At 37.0% G+C, this 23,345-nt stretch overlaps 1 long non-coding RNA gene across 1 annotated transcript; it reads right to left on the bottom strand.

Moving 5' to 3' along the window:
• Window positions 1-14,385: 14,385 nt before the first annotated feature.
• On the bottom strand, window positions 14,386-16,947 carry LOC145796688 (uncharacterized). Its single transcript, XR_014337180.1, has 3 exons — window positions 16,204-16,947; window positions 15,376-15,528; window positions 14,386-14,645 (listed from the first exon to the last, which is right to left on the bottom strand). It is a non-coding gene; the product is annotated as an uncharacterized LOC145796688 (long non-coding RNA).
• Window positions 16,948-23,345: the final 6,398 nt, after the last annotated feature.

Below are 23,345 nucleotides of genomic sequence, written 5' to 3' on the forward strand. Positions count from 1 at the left end.
TGTTGCTGGAAACCAAGGTAGGATGGTCAGACCGCCTTTGGTGGCTCCGAACAATTGGGTCTTCCTTAAGCACCCAAAAACAAAGGAACCAAATATGGTCCCCGTGATTTCTAGATCACAAAGGAGAAAAATTCAGTGTAGATACACTCAGTACCAACGAGACCTGAAAGAAAATGGAGAGAATTCTTTATTGGCACAGACAGAAGGAAAGAAGAATCCAAAGTCAGACCCTACTCCAAAACCAACTCTACAAGGCAAAATGGGTTACAACAGAAAACAGTTGGCCAAAGTTCATTATGAACTAAGAGCCAGGGAGAAGTCCAGTTTAGCGGGATTAGAGAAGGCACTAATGAAAAGTGACAGCGAACCAGAGACGGAAGTTGGTTTAAGCCAAAAGAAAGAAATGGTTGAGGAAGAAATGTTCAAAGCCTTCATGGCTGAACAAACGTTCCTGGTTGAAAAACCAATCGTGACAGACCATTTAAAGGATAAAATACTAGAAAGTGGCATGGAGGATGCTTTTGGAGTGATTGAACAAGGTGGCCAAAAGGAGAAGCAGACACGACCGGCCATCCAATTTGGCTCGGTGTCAGTAAACATGGTACACATACTACCTCATGAATTCCAAGCTGGAGATGAGAATCAAGAGGGGCAAGGAATTGGCCTAATTCCAATCTCTAGTGAAGACTCACAAGTGAGTATAGTACAAGATAATTCCGGAATGATTACCCTAATGGAAACTGAGTATGAGAGTGAAGAAGTGGTAAGTATTAACCTCTCGTATCCTTTTGAATATCCCTCGAATCCTATGACACAACATGTTAAGCCTTTGTATATTAAGGCCTTCTTCGATGGGATACAGTTGAACCGAGTCTTAGTGGATAATGGGGTAGCAGTGAACTTACTACCGAAATCTTCCTTGAAGAAATTAGGGAAAAAGAATCCCAGGTTAATCCCAACCAGTACAACCATTGCTGGTTTTGCAGGGGACAAACAGATGGCCCAAGGAATTCTACCCATCAACCTGAGTGTGGGAACCAGGGACTGCATGACGGCGTTTTTCGTCATCGACAGCAATGCGAAGTACAATGCTTTACTTGGTAGAGATTGGATTCACACTAACAAATGAGTGCCTTCCTCTTTGCATTAAAAAATGATAATGGCTCTAGGCAATGGAGAGACGGAGGAAATTGATGCGGATCCTCAACCTTTCGTAGCCTGCGCAGACTTCACAGAAGCCAAGTTGTATGTTGAGGAAGTGACACCGCTTAGTATACTGATAAAATCTGATGGCTCAGCCGAAGTAACGGCTGATGAGGAAGTGACACACCTGAAGCACTTAGTCCAGGAGAGTGCTGATGAAGAGGTAGTTGTTAAAGATGACAATGATGCCTGGTTATAGGCAGCAAGATGAAGCACCAGAAGCCAAGTCTTTGGCTTTAATTAAGTTTTCAATATTGGATGTAAAGTTAATAGTCCAGAAAGTGCGGGAGCAAGAGAAAGAAGCCATGATAATTGACTACAAGCAGGAGCAGCAACAAGCCAGAGTTTTGACCTTTGATAAATACTATGCATTGGACATAGAGACAAAAGTCCAAGAAATACAGGAAGAAGAAGCCTTGTGGATAGACTTCGTCTATGAGGAGGAAGGTAAAGAGGTTGAATCAAAGAACCTGGGAACAGAACGCAGCAAGGAGATTGCTTCGAAGCCAGAAGGAATCAAAGAAGGAGTTCCAGTAAGTACTCAGATACAAGACCCCTTAGAAGAAATGAATTTAGGGGAAGGTTCTGTACAACAACCCATTTATATAAGTGCTCGGTTGAATACTCTTGACAGGAACCAGTTGTTGGTTATACTGAGGAGATATAAAGATTGTTTCGCATGGTCTTATAATGAACTACCAGGATTGGATAGGTCATTTGTGGAACATAGGCTTCCTATGAAGCCTAACTTCAAGCCATACAAACAAAAACCAAGAAGAATGGGTCCAGAAGTGACCTAGAAAGTTAAGGAAGAAATTCTTAGACTACTCAAGGCAGGCTTTATCAGGACAGCCAGGTATGTTGAATGGCTATCTAATATTGTGCCTGTAGTTAAGAAGAATGGCAAAATGAGGGTATGCATCGATTTTAGAAACCTAAATCCAGTAACTCCAAAAGATGAATATCCTATGCCTATAGTAGATTTGCTGGTGGACAGTTCAGCAGGGCATCAAATTTTATCAATAATGGATGGACACTCTGGTTACAACCAAATCTGCATTACGGAGGAGGATATCCACAAGACAGCATTCAGATGTCCTGGGAATATTGGGACCTTCGAATGGGTTAAAATGCCATTTGGCCTAAAAAATGCTGGGGCCACATATCAGAGAGCTATGAACACTATCTTTCATGACCTTATTGGAGGGTATTTAGAGTGTTATATTGATGACATTGTAGTTAAATCTCAATCCATGGAGGAACATCTGTTTCACCTAGAAGCAGCCTTTGAAAGAATGAGAAAGTTTAAATTGAAGCTTAATCCTCTTAAGTGTACTTTTGGCGTATCATCTGGAAGCTTCTTGGGCTACGTAGTACACAAGAAAGGAATACAGATTGACCAGAATAAAGCCAAAGCAATCATTGAAGCCAGACCTCCATCAAGTAAGAAAGAATTACAAAAGTTCCTTGGACAGGTTAATTTTCTTCAAAGATTCATTTCTAACACTGCAGGGAAAACTAAAGTATTTTCTTCCTTATTAAGGCTGAAAGATGAAGATGAATTTATGTGGACAGCAGAGCATCAAATTGCTTTCGAAGGAATCAAAGCCTACTTGGCCAACCCTCCAGTACTGATGCCACCAAATAGCGTTAAGCCTTTGAAGTTGTATATAGCTGTAGCAGAAGATTCATTGGGAGCTTTCTTAGCCCAAGACAATGAAGAAGGAAAGGAGCAAGCTGTTTATTACCTTAGTGGGTTTTTAAATTCTTGTGAATGTAAATATTCAGCTGTAGAAAAGCTTTGCCTTGCGTTGTATTTTGCTGCAATGAAATTAAGATATTACCTTTTGCCTACAACTGTCTTGGTAATTGCAACCACAGATTTGGTTAAATATATGTTATCTAGACCTATGTTGAGGGAAAGAATTGGCAAATGGGTATTAGCCTTGTCAGAATTTCACTTAGAATATGTTCCCCAAAAGGCAGTGAAATGACAAGTTTTAGCCAATTTTTTGGCAGACCATCCATCTCAAACAGAGAGTCAAGAGATAATGGAACTTGGCATGGCTAGTGTCGAGCCATGGCAAATGTAGTTCGATGGATCGAAAGCCAATGGCTTAACTGGAATTGGTATAGTGATTAAGTCACCACAAGGAATAGAAACCACACACGGTTTCAGAGTGGATGAAACTACTTGTTCTAATAATCAAGCTGAATATGAAGCCTTGATAGTGGGATTGGAAATTCTTATTGGATTACAAGTACATGCAGTTGACATATTTGGAGATTCTCAATTGGTGGTTAACCAAGTGAAAGGGATTTTTAAATGTCAAAGTATAAGCATGCTGCCATATTATGTTGTCGCATTACATTTGCTCTCTCAATTTCAAATAGCAAATGTAACTCATGTTCCAAGATTCTTGAATAATAGAACTAATGATGTGGCTCAAAAAGCCTCGAATTTCAAGAGGAAGGAAGGTACCCAACGGGACATAAGCCAAACAACATACCAGAAATCTATACCACCCTTAAATAAAAGGAATGCGGTCCTGGAAATCAATCATAATGATTTACAAGAACAAAATTGGAGGCATCCAATAATACAGTACTTGGCTGGCCCATCCTCAAAGGCCAGCAGAAGAATTAAATTGCAATCTATGCAATACATCATATATAACAATGATCTCTACAAAAGGGGGGGAGATGGTCTATTGTTGGAATGTTTAGGACCAAAAGAAGCATTAACAGTTATGGCTGAGGTTTATGAAGGCATCTATAGTGCACATCAGCCTGGTGTAAAAATGAGATGGATGCTTCGAAGACATTCCTATTATTGGCCAACTATCCTTAAAGACTGCATAGAATATGCAAAGGGTTGCCAGGCATGTCAAAAGCATGGCACAATAAGGCATGTGCCCATAACTGACTTGCATGCAGTAATAAAGTCTTGGCCATTCAGAGGATGGGCCATGGATATGATGGGGAAAATACACCCACCCTCTTCGAAGCATCATTGTTTCATTTTGGTGGCTACTGATTATTTCACCAAGTGGGTCGAAGCTAAGCCATACAAGGCTGTAGACCAGACTGAGGTCAATGGGTTCATTAGGGATTTGATCCATAAGTTTGGCATCCCGCAAACCATAACTGTTGATAATGGGACTGTGTTTGATAGAAAATGGTGAGGTCTTTTGTGGCTGAGTTTGGAATTAGCCCTTTTAATTCCACCCCCTATTATGCACAAGCTAACGGCCAGGCTGAATCATCCAATAAGTCCTTGAAGAAAGGAATACAAAAGGTTGTGGAAGACAATCCTAGGGATTGGCATAACTTGTTGTTGGATGTATTGTGGGCTTATAGAACTTCTCCAAGGTCAAGCACAGGAGTTACTCCTTATGCCTTGGTGTATGGGCATGATGCTGTATTGCCTGTGGAAATTAATGTTAAGTCTTTGAGGGTAAGATGCCAAGACCAACTAGATTCTGAGCAATACCATCAGAGTATGTGCTTGGAATGAGAAGGAATAGATGAGGCTAGAATTCTGGCATTAAATAGCATTTTCTTTCAAAAGAAGAAAGCAGCCAAAATTTACAATAAGAAAGTCAAGCACATTGGCTTTGATGAAAGTGATTTGGTGTGAAAAACTATACTCCCAATAGGTATTAAAAGCCATAAGTTTGGTAAATGGTCACCTAACTGGGAAAGACTATATCAAATTCATAGAGTCCTGCCTTTTGGGGCATACCATTTGAGAAATTTGAATGGATACATACATCCTAAAAAGATCAATGGCAAATATTTGAAGCCTTATTTTCCAACTATTTGGGAAACACAAGGAGTAGAATGAATGTCAAGCAAAAGAACACAAGAGTACTCAAATGATAAATCAAAATTTGTTTTTCTTCATAAAGAGTTAAATACATTCTGCCATAAATTGGCCCAAAAATCATTACAATGCCTTAATTGTTCTTTTACAACAGACTTCCTATTCTTAAATGAGGGAGCCAACTAAATGGCTGTGGTCATTTCTTGCTTTCGATCGGCCAATCCTTGGTTGGTAATCTGTAGTTTTGTGTCAGTTCGAATTAGGGCTTGATTCACTGCAGACAGCTCCTCCTCAAGTTGGGCTTTCTTCTCTAGTAGTTGAGTTCGAAAATGGGAGACAGAAGAATGTTGTTCCTTCAGCACTGAGACTTCAGAATGTACTGTAGAAACAAAGCTCTAATCTCTCGCTAATCTCTCCTCTGCAACCTTGGCAGTATGACAAATGTTGATATAAAAGTCAATAGTAGCTGCTGCTTGAGATAGATGACTTGAGACAGTCATGCTAGATTGCTCAACAGCTTTGCAGCACTGCAGGAAGCCATTTCTTATTATAGGCCTTTGTAAAGCCTCGAAAGGAATCCTTGAAAAAGATATCAGTAATTCCAGATAGCTGTCTAAATCCATCAGAGGTGCAGAAGGCTTCCTACTGGAAGAAGAGGAGCACTCAAGAATTTCTAACAGGGAGTCAGCTAGTACCAATAGCTCAGCCTCATCATTAGTTATTGGAGAGGTAGAGGTTATGTCGAAGAGACTAGCTAGTCTTGCTTTGAAGACATCTACTTCGTCCATGAACATGAGGGGTGCAGAAAGAGTAGTGGTAGAAGACACAGAGGATTGCATAGGGATAGGAGAAATGGATGGAACATTTTCAGCAATCTCTATGGTCCTAGCCACCAATATGTCAAGGGAAGAAGGGTTGGAAGTAGATAAAGGTAATAAATCATGGGTTAGAGAGCCACCAACACCCTCTTTTGGGGAATCAGCTATCATCTGAGATAGAGTAATAGTTGGAATTTCCTTAGGGGGAAGGGAAAGAGCAAGGCTCGGAGAAGAATCGAATAAAGGTAGATCCAAAGATAAGAAAGGGAGATATGGATTAAATCCAAAAGAAAGAGATGCAGGAATGCTTGGCCTCAAGGAGGATACATTGAATGTAGGCCTAGGAAGTGGTAGTATTATCTGAATGGTCTTCACATTTTGCATCTGATCAGCCTCAATTGAAACTGAGAGAGTTCTCATTGAAAGAGTAAGCTCAGGATTTGTTGCTGCAAAAGAAGAGAAGGACAAAGTGATGTCAAAGCTCAATACCCACAAGATTAACAAGGAAAAACAGTGGAGGCTTTAAAGAAGTTACGTGTTTCAGAAGTGACAGTAGCAGTAGGAGAGCTTCGAAGAGAGTAGTGATCAGCAACGTGCTGTCTTCTTGCAGCATCCCTTTGAAGTGCATCAGCAGCAGTAGCTTCGTCTCTTAAGAATTACTGCTGCCATCTCTTCTCAGCTCTCTCAAAGACAATTATGGCCTTGGAATGCTCTCATTCCACTGCCTTAGCAGCTGTCTCATGTATAGGGTCTTCAACAAAATCAGAAGGAGAGACAGTCATCTTCCTTCTCTTTTTTCTTTGTGCAGGCATTGAATGTTCTTCCTCAACTTCTTTCTCTCCAGTTTGGGATTCAGATTCTTCAGAAGTGAGTTCCTCCACTCTGACCATTGTCTCATGCATGGGATCTTGAACCAAGCCAGAAGAATGGATGGCCACTCTTTTCCTTCTTTTTAGGGAAGACTCTTGCTCCTGGGTTAACTCTTCTTCTTCTTCTTCTTCTTCTTCTTCTGCTTGCACTTCAAAAACTTCCTTCTCAGGCTCAAGTAAAAGTCTCATTTTCTTTTGTTGCTGTTTGCTTTTGAGGAGATTTAGAGCTTGAATCTTCTGAGGAGAATCTCCCTATGAGGTACCTACACCACCTTTACAAACGGAAGGACTAAAGATAAGACTGAAAGCATTATAAAGAAGGTAAAAGAGAAGAGATGGAAGTATATACCTTTCTTCGATGTGACCTGAGTAACTCTAGGAATAGAGGCAGACACAGGAACTGGAGTGGTCAGAACAGTAGAAGAAGTAGCAGCTCCAGCTCCTTTGGGCTTGGGTACATCTAACACCGTCAGTAGGTCTTGAGGGGTAAATGGCCAGGTGCACTTCCATATTGGTCACCCACCAATTTTGGTATCACTTCAAAATGTTACCTTAGGGAAGGAAGGAGATATACTCAAAATCGATCAAGTCTTGTATAAATTTGGAAGTTGCCTCTTCCAGTCTGGACCTTCAAACTTTCACATCCCTTGTGGTAAGACTTAGATTGGTGTTACTACAGAGAGGTATTGGGACCCCCTGAGTAAAGCCAAATTGTCTAGCAAATTGTGCAGGACAACAGGGCTCAGCAATGCATTTGTAAGCTCTGGGGTTCATGGTCCCAATGAATAATTTTCTGGGAATTAAAGTGGAGGCCCATATATCCTTGTGAATAGGTGAAGCACAGAGCCTATCACTTAGGAAATTCTTCAACCAAAGTGGGCCAATAGTAGTGGGTTCGAAGAGATGAAAGCAGTAGGAAAGAGGAGAAGCTAAAAGTTGGTGGAAGAAAGAGAAGTAAAAAGTAAAAGTAGAAGGATAAAGAGAAGCATTGGCTAGCCTTATGCCATGAGTAGGAGGTTCTGGTTCAAAAAATTTAAGGCATTTGGATTGTAACTCGGGGAAATAAGCAAAAAGGCAAAGCTGAAGAATCCAAATCGGTCCCCCTTGATTGACACCTAAGGGTTTCTCACAAAAAAAGAGAGCAGGCTCTGTATACGTGACCTAGAATGTATGGGGCTAAAGCCACCCTTTTCTGTAAAACAAGGGCTTTGGCAAGAGGGGCAAATTTAGGCATAATTCTTTGAGAAGAAGTGCAGAAAAGGAACTTGCAAAGCCAATATAATAAGAAAGAAAAGAATTCTCTATCGGTCACAAGACCCTCCCTTCTATTCTCAGCCTTGACAAAGTCACTATAGGATGAGTTAAGAGAGGAAAGGGAAAAAGGGACTGCTAGGTCAGGATAATCTGGTCCAATGAGAGTTCCAATGGGAGATAATTCTAAAAGATGGCAAATGTCAAGCACAGTAGGGGCCATCATCCCATATCTGAATTGGAAGAAATTAAAAACAGAATTCCAAAAGCACAGAGCAGCAGGAACTAAAAAGGGGTCCTCTGAAATGGTTAACCTGGATAACCGAAGGACATCGAGGAGGCAGAGTTCTTGAAGGTCTAGGGTCCTACTAGGGACAACTCGATCATACCATTCTTGCCACTCCAGTCTCACCGTGGGCCAGCATCGGTGGGGACGATTCGTCTTCCAGTTCCTCTAGTCAAGGCCACCTTCGTAAAGGAGACAATGGTCTTCCCGACGAGGGTATAGAGCTGGAAGCTCAATAGGAATCTCCTTGAATATGGGACCAAGCACATAGTCTTGTTGCGCATGACGACGAGGAATGAAGATGCGTCCGTCAATGGCACTTTTCTCCCCAGCTTTGTACTTTTCACATTCTGCATCAATAAGCCTTTTCAGGGCTACAGATGGGCTCGCACGCTCTACAACTGGCACTTTTAATGAGGAAGCCATTGATAAAACGTTTTCTCAAAGGACGAAGCTGAAAAAGGGAGTAGAAAGAAGTGGGAGACGAATAAGAGGTGAAGGGTTTTGCATGTTGAGCGAGCAAGTGATTTCAGAATGTGGAATAAAAGGATTTCAAAAGCCTTTATATCTGAAAGATACATCGCGTAAATTCGTTAAGTACTAAAAGTACGAATACGAAGAATTTCCCTCAATATTGATACTCTTGGAGGGAAAAAAACATATCCCAGATGTTGATACCAGCTTCGAAGCACATTCCATGCTTAAGAATGTAAGAATACTCAAATATTCATTTACTTAGAAGGGGATTAAAGACCTGTTTTGGGCTTCTTAATGAAAACGATGACCTTCGAAGTGAAACTTGAGACCCCGTGAGGATGGAAATTGGTGTTCAAAACATAACACACTAGATTTTGGCGCCAAAAGTCCAATAACAATGGCTTCGAAACTAAGAGCCGGCTTCGAAGCGCATTCCGTACTCAATGGATATAAGAATGTTCAAGTATTCGTTTACTTCAAAAGGACTAAAGACCTGTTTTAGGTTTCTCAATGACAGTGATGTTCTTCGAAGTAAAATGAGAAGTTCCTTGGGAAGGGAAATTGGCATTCGAAACATTGAAACCCATAGTTGGTTTATATATATATATATTCAGAAAAGTTGACTTTTTGAACTAAAACAGTGTAGCCCTCAAAACGAGCTTCCATATTTTTGAAAATATGGACTGTTGTTCAAAACGAAAAGATCAATTTAGAACTGATTAATCTGCATTCCCTTAATTGGAAAAGTTCATGGTCGTGTTGTTAGTATTCATTTTAAACGATCGAATCCAGGTTCAAAGGAAAAGATTGTTTAGTTCGAAGCTCTGAAATTGCTTTTAAAGACAAATAGAGACAAGATCAAACCATATCAAACAAAGAGAAGTCTTGTATTAAAGCAAAAGCAGTTACATCGAATGGCCCTATTTGGGTACAAACTCAAGCTCATAAAAATAAGGAATGGAATAAATAACAAGATCATGAAATTTAGTCCAGCTATAATCAATGAATTTCTGTTCTTTCTTTATTCTGTCCTCTATTTTCTTCTAACATTGGCTGCATGAGTTGATGAGCTCTCACTTTGTAAAAGAGTTCTTCAGCCTTTATTTCAAAAGCTGTTTCTCTCAATCCTTGTTCCAATTCGTCCATCTCTAAGTCATCCCAGTACGCAAAATCTTTGTTCTTAAAATTATCGAATTCTTCAATGAAGTTTTCTGCTTCGTACTGCGCGTGAATTCGAAGGGACAAAAGTACCGCTAAAGATCGTGTAGTGGCCATAGAGGTCTGATGCCAGTAGAGAAGCAACGGAAGCTGGTCCAAAAACATGTAAAGTTCTGCTTGGGCAAGGAGATTGAGAACATGACCCCGAGTCAGAATATCACAAGCCCATCGAAGGTTCTTGAGAGGAACTTCATCCTCAAGAACATTGAAGGGCAAATGAGAGAAAGCCGCGAGCAGAAGTAGAGCTTGTTTCCGTTCAGCAGGAGTGAGAGAAGGTAGAGGCTTGTAAGGTGGAAAGATCTTATCTACAGAGAGGGCAAGCCTCAATCTCTCTATCTAACGAGGATTGGGCAGGGGAGAAGGTGTGGATGCTTCTATTTCAGGAGGTGGAACAAGGGCATTAATATAATCAAGCTAGTCAGAAGAACAAATCTTCGCCTTCTGGGCTAAGAATGATGGATTGTACCCTTGTGCCTCTTCTAGGCGTCGGGTGGCGTGCACTATCTTTGTAGGCATGGAGGATGTATACCATGCCACAAGCAGATTCTCCTCCAAACTGCGTCGATGGTCAATGGGCACGTAAGGATAGACCACCAAGCTTCGTGCATAAGAAGGGAACTTCAAAGGGTCAGTAAATTCGACAAAGTGATGGTTAATTCGTTCCCTTAAATCACAAGACTTGGGCTTTGACCAACTTGTCCAGTCGGAAGCACCAGAAGAGGAAGAAGTCGCAGCCTTGTCCCATGCGGAGGATTGTGAAGAAGAATTTCCCATGTCTATATTTGCAACTTTCTGAATTAAAGGATTGAGAGCTATTTGTTCGTAGTCCAAGGGTGAGACAGAAGAAGAACCTCCCATGTCCATATTTGTGAGTTTCTGGATTGAAGGATTAAGGGCAATATGTTCGAAGTCCAAGGATTGATAATTTACAAAGGCATCCATGACCTGAATATAGAAAGGTGGGTAAAGGTGGCTAATAAATGCATGGACGTTCTTTCGAGGAGGAACAGCATCGACATATGACTCTTCGTGTGCTCGATCGTTGGAGGAAAAAATTAATTCGGCCATGAAATGCATCAGTCTGTTCGAATGCTAAGACGTTAGAAGTGTTCAAAGGATTAAACGAGAGTTTAATACAGATGGTGAGTGACAGTTGCATTTCTGGGAAGATGCAAAACCCATGCACGTTCTAAGACGTGGGAAAAAGACCCTGATCCACTAATATCACCAAGTCTTGGGTATATTAGTGCGAGGGGTAATGTTGGCTGCATATTTTGTACAAGCCAGTTACAATTCGACGCGTGGCAAAGTAAGGGTAATATGGGGAGACCATTCAAGTCTTCGATCCTGATCGTACACGTGGCAGTTGATATTGGTTGTTATGAGATCTGAGTAGCAGTGGATCAACAAAGAGATGGAAGGTGATGTGGCATCAGCGGTTACTCTTATTTAAATTCAAATTTAGGAGGGAAGCTTAACTGCAAATGATAGCATAGTGGAGCTAATCTTGAGGCTATATAATCAGCGATCATGGGGGAGCAGTTCGACGGTTGGAAATACAGTTCGACTGTTATCTTTGAGCAGTATAAATAGCAGAGAACGCCCTGGAAAAAGCCTCCGGACTCAGATCTAAAAAACCAGTTTTATTCTACTTTACTTTTACATACCCTGTTCTTTACATTCCAGTACTTCAAATTCTGCACTGCATTTCCATTCATAGGAGTAGTTTCAAATAGATTGTCGCTTCGAATCATTGTAAGTTTTTCATTCTAGTCAAATGCTTTAGATTTTCTTTATTTGATTGGTATTCTGTTTAAATTCTCCTAAATCAAGCCACCAGTAAAAATCCTCTTCATTGAGGTTGAGAGAACTAAAACACAGTCGTCTGATAATTGGTTGGCAATTAAATTTCTGTAAGGACTAAATTGATCCTTGTTGGCACGCTTGCAATCACAATAATAACCTTCGAAAGCCAAAAAGCCAACAGTAACACTCCAATATAATAGTAAAAAAAACTTTTGAGTGTACTTTTCCCAAAGGTAACAACGTAACACTCCAAAAAAATTTCTTACTATACTTTTGTCAAATGTAACACTCCAATATTACACTAAAAAAAACTCTTTAGTGTATTTTTTTTTTCCAAATGTAACACTCTAATTAATGTAATCACAAACATAACACTTCAATCAATGTAATCCCAAATGTAACACTCCAATGTAACACACCAAAATACTAAAAAATTTCTTAGTGTACTTTTCCCAAACGTACATTTGCCCAAAACTTACTAAAGATTTTTTGTACTCTTTTTGGAATGGTTTGAAAAATCCCACATTCTTTTGGAATGATCTGAAGAATCCCACATCTTTTTTTTTTTTTTTTTTTACTGTTACGTTTGGAAAAAGTATACTAATGAGCTTTTTTGTGTGTTACATTGGAGTGTTACATTAAGGAGTTTTTTTTTTTGGAATGGTATATTATGTTGCGTTTGGAAAAACTATACTAAGAAGTTTTTTGTAGTGTTGCATTGGAGTGCTAAAGTTTGAAATTATACATTTGCCCAAAACTTATTAAAGGTTTTTTGTATTCCTTTTGAAATATTTGAAGAATTTCGTATTTCAAGAAATGTTTGAAAAATATCACATTTCAAGTCATTTCATATAAAAATATTTCCATATAAAATTCATCCCAAATTTGATTCTCTTATGTTGTGTATTTTACATTTAAAACAAACAAACAAACAAAAAATAGAAAATAAAAAATGAAACTTAGGGCTATTTTGGGAAGATGGTTAAAAGTCATCTTCCACCTTTTAACTTATTTTAGGTCACATCATCTCTCATATTCTTTACACTTTTTTTCAAAAAAAAACTAAAAAAAGTCAAAAGTCAGCTTTTAACTATCTTTCCAAAATAACCCAACAAGGGTATAATTCAATTTTTAAATAATATATTAAATCTACCTTTCCAAAATCAATGGTACTAATTGGTCTATTCTTGGGACCAAACCGATCACCATTTTTTAAGATAAGATTTATAGGTAAATTTTGTTAAGTTTGTTCAGACTAGACAATCTTTTGAATTTAAAAAAGAAAAAATCAGTAAAGATGAAAATAGTTCAATTTTTTTTATAAATTTGACTCATTTTTGTCTTTAGTAAAAAAAAAAATTTAAACAAAATTGATGTTATTCCCACTGGTGTGTGTGTAAATTAAATGTATAAATAAAATAAACAAAAAAATAAAATAATTCATAAACTAATTATATTAATTAATTTCCGAATTAATTGCACACATAAATTATAAGTTGAGGCTTGTGTTGGACACAATCTCCTTCAAGAAGATTTTGCCCTCGCTTCAGTGCTTCGAGATTTACCGGCTTCTACTTCCTAGGATGCAACGACTACTACTTGGTTTGCAGTACTAAAAAACCAAGTCTGGCGAACCAAACAATGATATAGCTCTCTCTTTCTTTTCTTAGAAACTAAAATGGTAGACAGATGTAGGAGCACAAGAGGACGAACAAAAGAAGAAAAGAAAGAAATGGAATAGCCGGGATCATCTAGACTGGGATAGGGAATTTGATCAATTTGAAGCTTCTTGACTTGTCAAACAACAATTTCATATGTAACATTCTTGCTGATATTGGAAAGTTTCAAAAGCTACATAAATTGGGATCTCTCAGGTAATATGATTTATGGGGATATCCCATTGTCTTTTGGAAATTTAACTGTGTTGACAAATCTTATGTTATGCAACAATAATCTTCATGGCAGAATCCCTTGAAGTCTGGGGAAATGCCAAATGTTACAGGAACTAAGACTTGTTCAAAACAATCTTAGTGGTACCACACCTAGTGAAGTTCTCAATCTATTATCTTTATTGTATCTATACATATCTCGCAATGATTTGACTGATTCCCTTCCAATGGAAATTGGAATTTTAAAAAATCTAGAAGAAATTGATGTTTCTGAGAACATGTTGGCTGGTGAAATTCCAAGCACTCTTGGTAGTTGCTTAAAAGTTAAGATCACTACATATAGAGAGCAACAAATTTTGGGGAATCTTTCCTTCATCTTTAAGTAATTTGAGAGGTATGGAGGAGTTAGATCTTTCTCAAAATAATTTCTCTAGAAAAATCCCAGATTATTTAGAGGACTTTCCCTTCTTACAAAATTAAGTCTATCATTCAATGATTTTGAGGGTGCGGCACTAGAAAGTGGCATATTTCAGAACATAACATCTATTTCTATTAAGGGAAACGACAAGCTTTGTGGGGGTATACCTGAATTACAACTATACAGTTGCAACTTCAAGGGGTTCCAAAGGGAAAAATTTACTCGAAGCTTAAAATTAATAATCCTCATATCTTTTGGGCTTCTAGGACTAATTCTAATATGTTTCCTATATCCTTGCTGGTGTAGAAAGATTAAAAAAGTACCTTCTTTCAAATATTTAGAGCTCTTATTTTTGAAATTGTCATGCCAAAGTCTACTTAAAACATGATCTAATTTTCCCATAAAAGATGTCAGTAGAATTATACCCTTATACTTCACTACATTCTAAATGTTTAATCCAAAACATTGAAAACAAATGCAAATCATTATTTTAATAGCCAATTACCGTCTTTCACATGAAATTCAACTCCCTTCTAGTGTTGTTGCAACCATAGCTCCATCATCCAGCCTCACTTGATACTTCACTGCATCAGAAACCAAAAAAAATCCTTGAATCATTGTTCTAACAAGAATAATAACAGTTGAAAACTGCAACCTAAACAGGGAGGCCCTGACTTTTTTGGGGCCCAAGGTGAACTCAAAAAATGAGGCCCAATCATCATACATATTTTAATATTGAGATAAATTTTAAACATTTTTTATTGTTAACATTATTAGTTTATTCACACTTTTTCCTGACGTAGTAGATTGAATTGTAAAATTTGATAAACTTCAACTTAAAAAATATATATTTTTCTAAAGACAATTATAATTGGTATAGTCAAACAATATTCTATAAATAATTCATGCATTTGGCATACAACCATTCATTACTTTTAAATAATTCACGAATTCAATTGTTTAAAAAAAGTTTTTAAATTTCATTTTTAAACTACTAATACTATTATGTAGTGTTTGGTTCATTGAAATGAAATGAAATTAAATAGAATGATCATTTCTTATTAGTCTATTTGGACATTATGTTGGAGCGATTTTCATTTCATTTTTTTTTTTAAATTTTAATGAACCAAACATAACTTAAGATCGAAAATTATTTAGGGGCCCTATTTTTTAGATAAAATTTGGGGGGCCGAGGCGACAAACTTGCTGCCTTGCCTCATGGCCAGCCCTAAACAACCTAAAAACATAAAACTTGTCATCAATGAAAATCATATGGAATCAAATAATTAATAATAAACAAACAATTTATATTACCGAGAACTTCATCTAAATCACTGGGTGGACCAATTTGGTCTCCCTTTTCCATCACTTTCTTAAAAATTCCACCATCCTTGCAAACATCTATGATCCTTGAGATGAGATCCACTTCAAATCGAATAACACAATTGGGAGGGACACCATTTCTGCCTGTGGTTTATAACCCAAATCAAGTTAAAGGAAACCCAAAAGTAACTCCATGAAAATAAAGAATTACAATGAAATACTTTTGCATGTAAAAATACTAAGTTTTCAATGCTTTGTTTTTGAATTTTAATGTAATGTCTTTAAAGCTAGAAATCCATCAATTTTGTTAGTGGAGATAGAAGTCTTTAGTATCGTTAATATAGTTTCTGAATATAAGTTCTCTAACTTATATGAGTATTCACCCATTTTCAATGGGTTGTTTTGTGAGTAAAAAGGTTATGCTCATTTGATGCTCACAACAATGGCTCTCATTGATTGCATTTATTTTGCATTGTTAAGCATAGATGGGGTTTTATTGCAAGCTTGAATATATATATATATATATATATATATGATAATGTTAGTAAGTTTTCAATTAGGGAAGTCCTCTAATATTTTAGTCTGTATATTCAGGCATATTGTCGAACAGTTGGTGTGCCTAATTTGTTTATGCACTAACAGGCAACCATGAGAACAGAAGCATGCAAATCAGATATCAATATATCCTTATATAGCAGAAAATGAGTAGAAAACCACTACATTACATACTAGATTTTGGAGTTTGGGCTGTAATATGGGAACCCAGAAACAACGAAGTTCAACCAAGATAAGAAGTGAAAAGGAACAAAGAGTATGTACATATATATGGTTTTGCGCACTGACTGACCAACTCTCTTTTCCAACACACGTAGCTGCACAAGCACACAAAAATTTCAGCATATCCCAGCACATGGCGCCCCGCAAGAACTCGTGGATGAGAAGCTTTGAGAACACAACAGAAACATCAGCTTTAGAAATGTTACAACGCAGCTTCTATGCTTTTTATATAGGTCATAGATAGATACGTTAGACATCAATCAATTTGTTTAGCTAGTTGTCTTGTCTTTGTCTTTATCTCGGCGAGATAGACCGGTTTGATTTGAGAAATTCTATTCTCTAATTAATTTTATGGTCATCAAAATATTGTGGTCTAATACTAGTTTGATTGAACTCTTGTATGTCATTAAAAAGTTGAGAATTTGACTCTCTAATTTTTTGCTTTAGAGTTATGAGATTTTTCCAGTATTTTTTCGTAAAGACCCACAAATTGGCTTAGATTATGAGGTGGCTCCGCTCGAGCAAAACATCGTCCAACACAAAATCAAACTATTTCTGCAAATCTCCACACTCCTCCCTCGAGTGTATCTGCTCCACTACTAATCGCTACCAGCAGACAACTCAACCACTACGGCCATTGTCATAGCTAACCACTGGAAATCGCAAATCCCATCGTTGCAAACCACCACCAATTGAAAATTGCTTCATCACGAACCACCGCTCTAGAGGAATTGGATTTGTTCTGTAGATTGGGCATAAATATGTATATACTAGTGGGTGGGCAATTCAGATAAGTAAACATAAAAATGAATAATAAGAAAATTAATATTATAATATGTATGTTATCTAAATAGTAAGAGTGTTTGCTCATGCTTTTGAATAATATTTTTTCATTTTAAAGTAGAAAAATTTGTCACGTGCCAAAATGAGAAGTCATCACATTATTAGATAACAAGTCATGTGCCTACATATATAATAGTATAGATATATACACATAAGTGGATAATTTATACGTCTATAGTTTGTTGATTTAGGTCTTTTGGATACATATAATAATAGTACTCCGATCTGTTGTGCGCGGAGGGATTTGATCTGGCCTAGTGGTCTGTAGTTGTTGTGCCAAGTGTGAATGATATGATATGAGTACGGTTGTTGACATGGCGGTGGCGTCCGGTGGAGTGAAGCGGTGGTGGCTTTTGATTGGTCATGGAGTAGTGGTGGTTAACGTAAATATGACAGGGCTGGTGGGCTTGCGCCATGCCGTGGGTTGGTGGGGCATGGGGCAATGGTTTTCAACATTATCTTTTTTCTTTGGAAATTTACAAGTCAAAAATAATTATGGATTTATGAAAAATTTATGATCTTAATTAAGAAAAACTAGTAAAAAATTTGCTCTAATAATTGTTTAAGGCATTAGGTTCAATGATTTTTTTTTTTATTGGTAAAAAATTCACATTTTGTGAAATAATTTGATGAAAAGTTCCGAAGGATATTTTATTTTTAATTTTATCTTTTTTTTATCTGTTTGACTTTTTGTTGAGTATCTGTTCATTTTTTTTTTTATTTGTACAAATTTTCATATCTGTATAATTTTTGTCTGTACAGGCTAAGTAATCTTCCATTGTATCTCTCTCTCTCATTCTTATCTGTTTAACACAAACAAAATCAAAAAAATTATTGTTTCATCATCATCATCATCATCATCATCATCAACAACAACAACAACAACAAGATCTTGGTGGAAAGAGAAACCCACAGATAAACATAAATCAAATTAACCAAATAAGCATAAACCACAATAATGCAAAGCACAGATAAACACAAATCATGTCGGCCAAACCACAGATAAGCACGTTAAACATTCTTTGAATCAAAACCCCCCATGAATGAAAAAGTTGTAGAGAGAAAGATGCTTGTATTTTGTTGTTCTATACAAATACACAAGTATGTATGTATATGATTTGCATACAGAGTTAACAAATCTATATTTTAGTTGAAAGCTTTCTCAAATGTGCATTATCAGATTGGGATGGCGACTGCGGTGACCCAGACAGTGTGCTTGGATCTAGATCTCACGGCGGAGAAGGAGCGGCAATGAAGAAGGAGGAGCGGCGAAGAAGCAACAGCGATAGAAGAGAGAGAGAAAGAGAAAGAAAAGCTACAGATCTAGCTATTGCAGCGGAGCAGCAACAGAGGAGGAGTAGCGGCGACGTAGGAGAAGCTGAGGAGGAGGAACAAGCAGTGGCAGATAAGCTGCAGAGAAGAAAGAGAAGAACAGAGAGAAAGAAGAGAGTATTTTTTTTGCTTTTCAAAACCGTGTATGCGATATATATACTAGGGATAACCCGTGCCTAAAGGCACTGTGAACAATTTTTGTTTGATACGTGCTACAAAATTCAATTATAATAAATTAATTTAAAATGGCAATATCACTTCAATTTAAAATTTCACACAAAACAGGAACAAAAAATATAAAGAAAATTGAAATAAATAACTAATAAATTTCAAATTTTTTATTTTCTACTGAATTTATCATGAATGTAGGCTTCCCACCTCATTCACATAATTAGGGTGACGTCTTCAAGAATTCCCACCTCATTCTCTAACATATTTTCAAAATCAACCCTATTTAAGAAATAATTCAAATCAATCAAATAAAACATCAAATCAATAGGAATACTTCAAATCCTTCAAACTTTTTCACAGTTTCAACTAACTACTTATAAATAAATGAAATAACACTAACCCAAGTTACTTTAAAGACTAACCTTATTGTTAATACCAGAATATCATGGATGATACAACAAATCCAAGCTAATTTCACAACCAACTGTGTTGGAAAGTCGAAGGTTTTGAAAAGAAAAATGAATTCAGAAACAAACCATGAAAATTCATAATCATGATAGAGGGGAGGGGGAACTAAAGTATATAAAAATTAAGAGGCAATAATACTATAACATCCTCCTCCAACCCACTAATAAATTATTCCTACACAATAGACACTAAATTTTCACAAAAATCAATGTCAACCAAACGTGACTTCCACCAAAATATGCAAAGATACTAAATTTAGTGAATTTTCAAGGGCACTTTACTGTCCACACTCAATAACCATCCATAAGGTCCAATCTTTTACATTGATAAGACACTTTGCAAAAATATTAGAAATTCAATGAAGTACATATTAGTAGGAAGCTTTACAAAAGTGGTTAACATGAAGGATATACTTTACAAAATATTTGTCAACTTTACAAAATGTAAGCCGTATAATGTCTTCAAACTTATTCTTTTACAAAAAGTATTTGCCCACCTCTAAAGCGCTTCGACACCTTCAAACTTGTTCTCCATCACATTTTGAAATGTCCATGTATCAACTTATGTGTACTTTTTCCAATGAAGAGCATGCACAACAATCTAATATTTTAAAAACAATAACATTAGCATATTGAAACAATACAAAAAATTATTGGTTCAAAAGATTGGTATTACTGAAATTGGTTTTTTTCTATAAATTAAAATTAAACAAAACTAAGATAAGCAATATAGAGTAGGGATGAGGTTGTCAATTAAAATTTTATTCAAGTCTAAGCAAATGCCCAAAAAAAAAAACACAAAAAACAAAAAAGGAATCTTAGTCAAGAGTTTAATTTTTTAATTTAGAAATTGTTGATCAGTCATGCACTCAGATACTTTGAATAAGGCAAGAAAGTGATGTCCTCAATTTTGATTATGTTCACAAATTAAACTTGTAACGCCCTCGAAATAATAACATTAAACCCATCAATATAGACATGTATTGATATATAAAAGCTCCACTTTCTTCTATTCATCAGAGTTTCATTACCAAAAAGTATTACATGTTAACGACAAAAGCAAATGCCCTACGGGCTTACAGCTTTCCAAGTTAACACTTGGTTACAACAAAAGAGTGCTAACTCATTTACACATTAAGCCCTTGGCTTGAATATACATGTAATACATCAAAGAAGCTAAACAACAAAAGTTCGCCCGCCTCTAGCCTCCCAAGCTACGTCCTTGGAGGTGGCATGCTACCTGTACCTGAAAATGATATTCCATATAGGGTGAGCCACAGCCCAGTAGAAATACACTAAACCAAATATGAACAATGACTAAAAGATTAGCAATTGATAGATGGCCAACACTGATACTTTCCCTTATCACACTTTACAGTTTCATGACATACAAGTCCATGTTATAATCCATTTTCCAATTCCTTTCAATTCTCAATTTAAAACCATGGCTCAGAACCTGGCCAAACAACTCATATGAGACAGTAGCTTATATTAAGCACTTTCCCATTTCATAATAGACAAGCATACTAGCTATATCACACACCAACAGATAAGCATACAAGCTATATCATCACTTCCATAAATATGCATAAGAGCACTATCACACTTCCAAAGACAAGCATATGAGCTCTGTCAACACACTACTAGATAAGCATATGAGCTCTATCTATGGAGTCCATCCCCTATCTTCTCCCAACAACATCCGGTTTAGAGGTCCATCCCCTATCTTCCCCTAAACCGTGGAGTGCATCCCCTATCTCCTCCAACACAACACAATGCATATAAACAATAATTATACACATCATCACACAACACATAAATTTAATGTATTCTTTCAACCGTCATACTCAATGACACATTCCAGTGATTAGTTTTAGTTTGCCTAATCATCATGCATTGTCTACAACAATCAAGACTATCCTCCACCGATAGCCCAAAGCAGTTATTTCTACACAGAAAATAAATGCAACAATGGATATATAATCAACATTTCAACCAGGTGAACGATAAATAATCCAACTACACCCTTTAATCCCTTCCCTTTCCAATTTCCACATTCTCAATTCAATCCCCCTTTTCCAACAATTAATTATACAAATTAATCAATCAATGTAATTAGGGCATTTTCCATAATTAACATTACAACCCTTAGGTTCCATTTTCATTAATGTTTCAACATTAATTTCACTTTTCCATGCCAAACATGCATTTAGGTTTTATATAAATAAAAACCCTAACTTTCGTAAAATTACACAAAGGCCCAAAGTCTCTCAAAATTATCCAACAACCCCCAACATATCAAAATGCAAAAACATTAAAGACAAAGCTCATAAAGAGGAGTAGGATATCCCTACCTCGAAGTTAGAGCTCGGATGGAGAAGAGACCAAAACCAAAGTGCTCCAAAGACCAAGATTTTCGGATCAAAACGACGCCCTCGACGATCAACACAACTTTTACAAAAGCCGAAGAGAAGGAGGACACTCTAACTAGATCAAACCCTAGAGAGAAGGGAGTTTCTAGAGAGAGAGGCTCTCAAAAATGGGTTTTAGAAAAAGTAGGAGAGAGAAAGAAAAGCAAAAAGTGATTTAAAATCACCCAGCGGATAACTCATATACGTATGACCCGCTCGAGCGGAGAACACAACGCTCGAGCGCCAAGAACAAAAATCTGGACACGCTCGAGCGCAATAAGGCCCGCTCGAGCGCAAAGACACAAGAATAAAGCACTTCCGCTCGAGTGCGAAAACCAGTCCGCTCGAGCGTAGATTTCCCCCTCCCAGAACCTATACCCAGAAGGTACTACCCGCTCGAGCGCCAACACACCCGCTCTAGCGCTACCACTAGAGCGTAAACAAACCCGCTCGAGCGTAAAAATCACATCTGCAGAAGTTTTGCAGGAACACGAAATACTGGAGGTGTGCAATCCCCGCTCGAGCGCAAGAGGACCCGCTCGAGCGGATCGCCTAAAATCTGAACAACAAGAAATTGAAACCAAGGCCTAACCAACCTGTAACAACCCTGCTCAAAACATCCTAAAACTCAATCAAGTGGAATTAAAGGACGACAACAAGATAGATACCACTACCAACTTCACGGAACCGAGTCCGGAATACAATAGAACAGTAAAGGGACAACCAGGATCGCTATAAAACTTGCAACTCTGTTATTGTTCAATCACTCTTCTTGGACAAATGATGGATACACAAAAATGATGACAGGTTATCTAACAAATATATACATAACAAAAAAAAACGCAAGAATGGTGATTACAGAGGTTATATACTCTATATACTCTAACTAATCATTATGATTGTCTATTTGCTTTAGTTTCCATTGGCCTTCTAGCCAAAGCAGAAGAGAACAAACCTACTTTGCCTTGTTCACCAACTAATAAATTGTAGTTTAAATCATGAAAAGAGACATGAAACCATATAAGTTCACCAACAGTTTTCTTTACTTCTTTTACACGGCAAGACATGATTTTTAGGGGAAAAGAGACCCCCCCTCAAAAAAAGAGAGGGAGAGAGAGAGAGAGAGAGAGAAAGATGAGGTAATTGAAACCATAAAGCCATGAACAACAACAAACAAAGCCAATCCTCAAAGATATCTTAATGGCACTTCCAAACACAATCAGACTCCAATCAAAATTGAGTGAATTCCTGTAACAAAGCTAATCATTTTAAGAACTTGACACATCTTAATCCAAGAAATTATTCATGAAACAAACACAAACACAGCCCGTTATTGGCCAAGAAATTGAGTGAAGTATCTTATTTCTATTTTTTTTTTTTTTTTTTGTAATTATTCATGAAACAAAACTGTATAAGAAAAAATGTAGTGAAATCAAGCTACAACCAAACTGCAAAATCATTTCACCAAATCCAAAAAAATCAAATAAAAAAAATTAAAGACCAAACAATACACACCAGCTAGTGTTCTGCAATCTCAAAAAAATTAAAATTAAAATGCACACCAGCTAGTACTATTACTGCCAATCAAATTATAACCACGTAAGCAAAACAAACATTGTACTGCCATACACCTAAGTTGATAATATATGTATGTTTTTACAAAAAAGTGGGTTAAAGTTTTACAAAAAATGTGTATGCTTCACAAAAAGTGGATTAAAGCTAAACAAAATATGTATGCTTTACAAAAGATGTGTCAATAACATATCTTCAAACATATGTTTGCCCAAACTTCATCCTCGTTACTTTCCAAAAAGTTTTTGTATCAACTTGTATATATCTCCAATGAGGAACATGCACAACAATTTGGTAATTTGTGGAAAACAAAATATATATATTAGTACATTTGTTGAAAATATACATATTAAAACACTTTCAGATTGAAATTACTTTATTACCTTAT

Source organism: Camellia sinensis, chromosome 8 (assembly GCF_055761805.1).
Source record: "Camellia sinensis isolate YWXY chromosome 8, ASM5576180v1, whole genome shotgun sequence".
In the NCBI taxonomy this organism is placed as follows: Eukaryota; Viridiplantae; Streptophyta; class Magnoliopsida; order Ericales; family Theaceae; genus Camellia; species Camellia sinensis.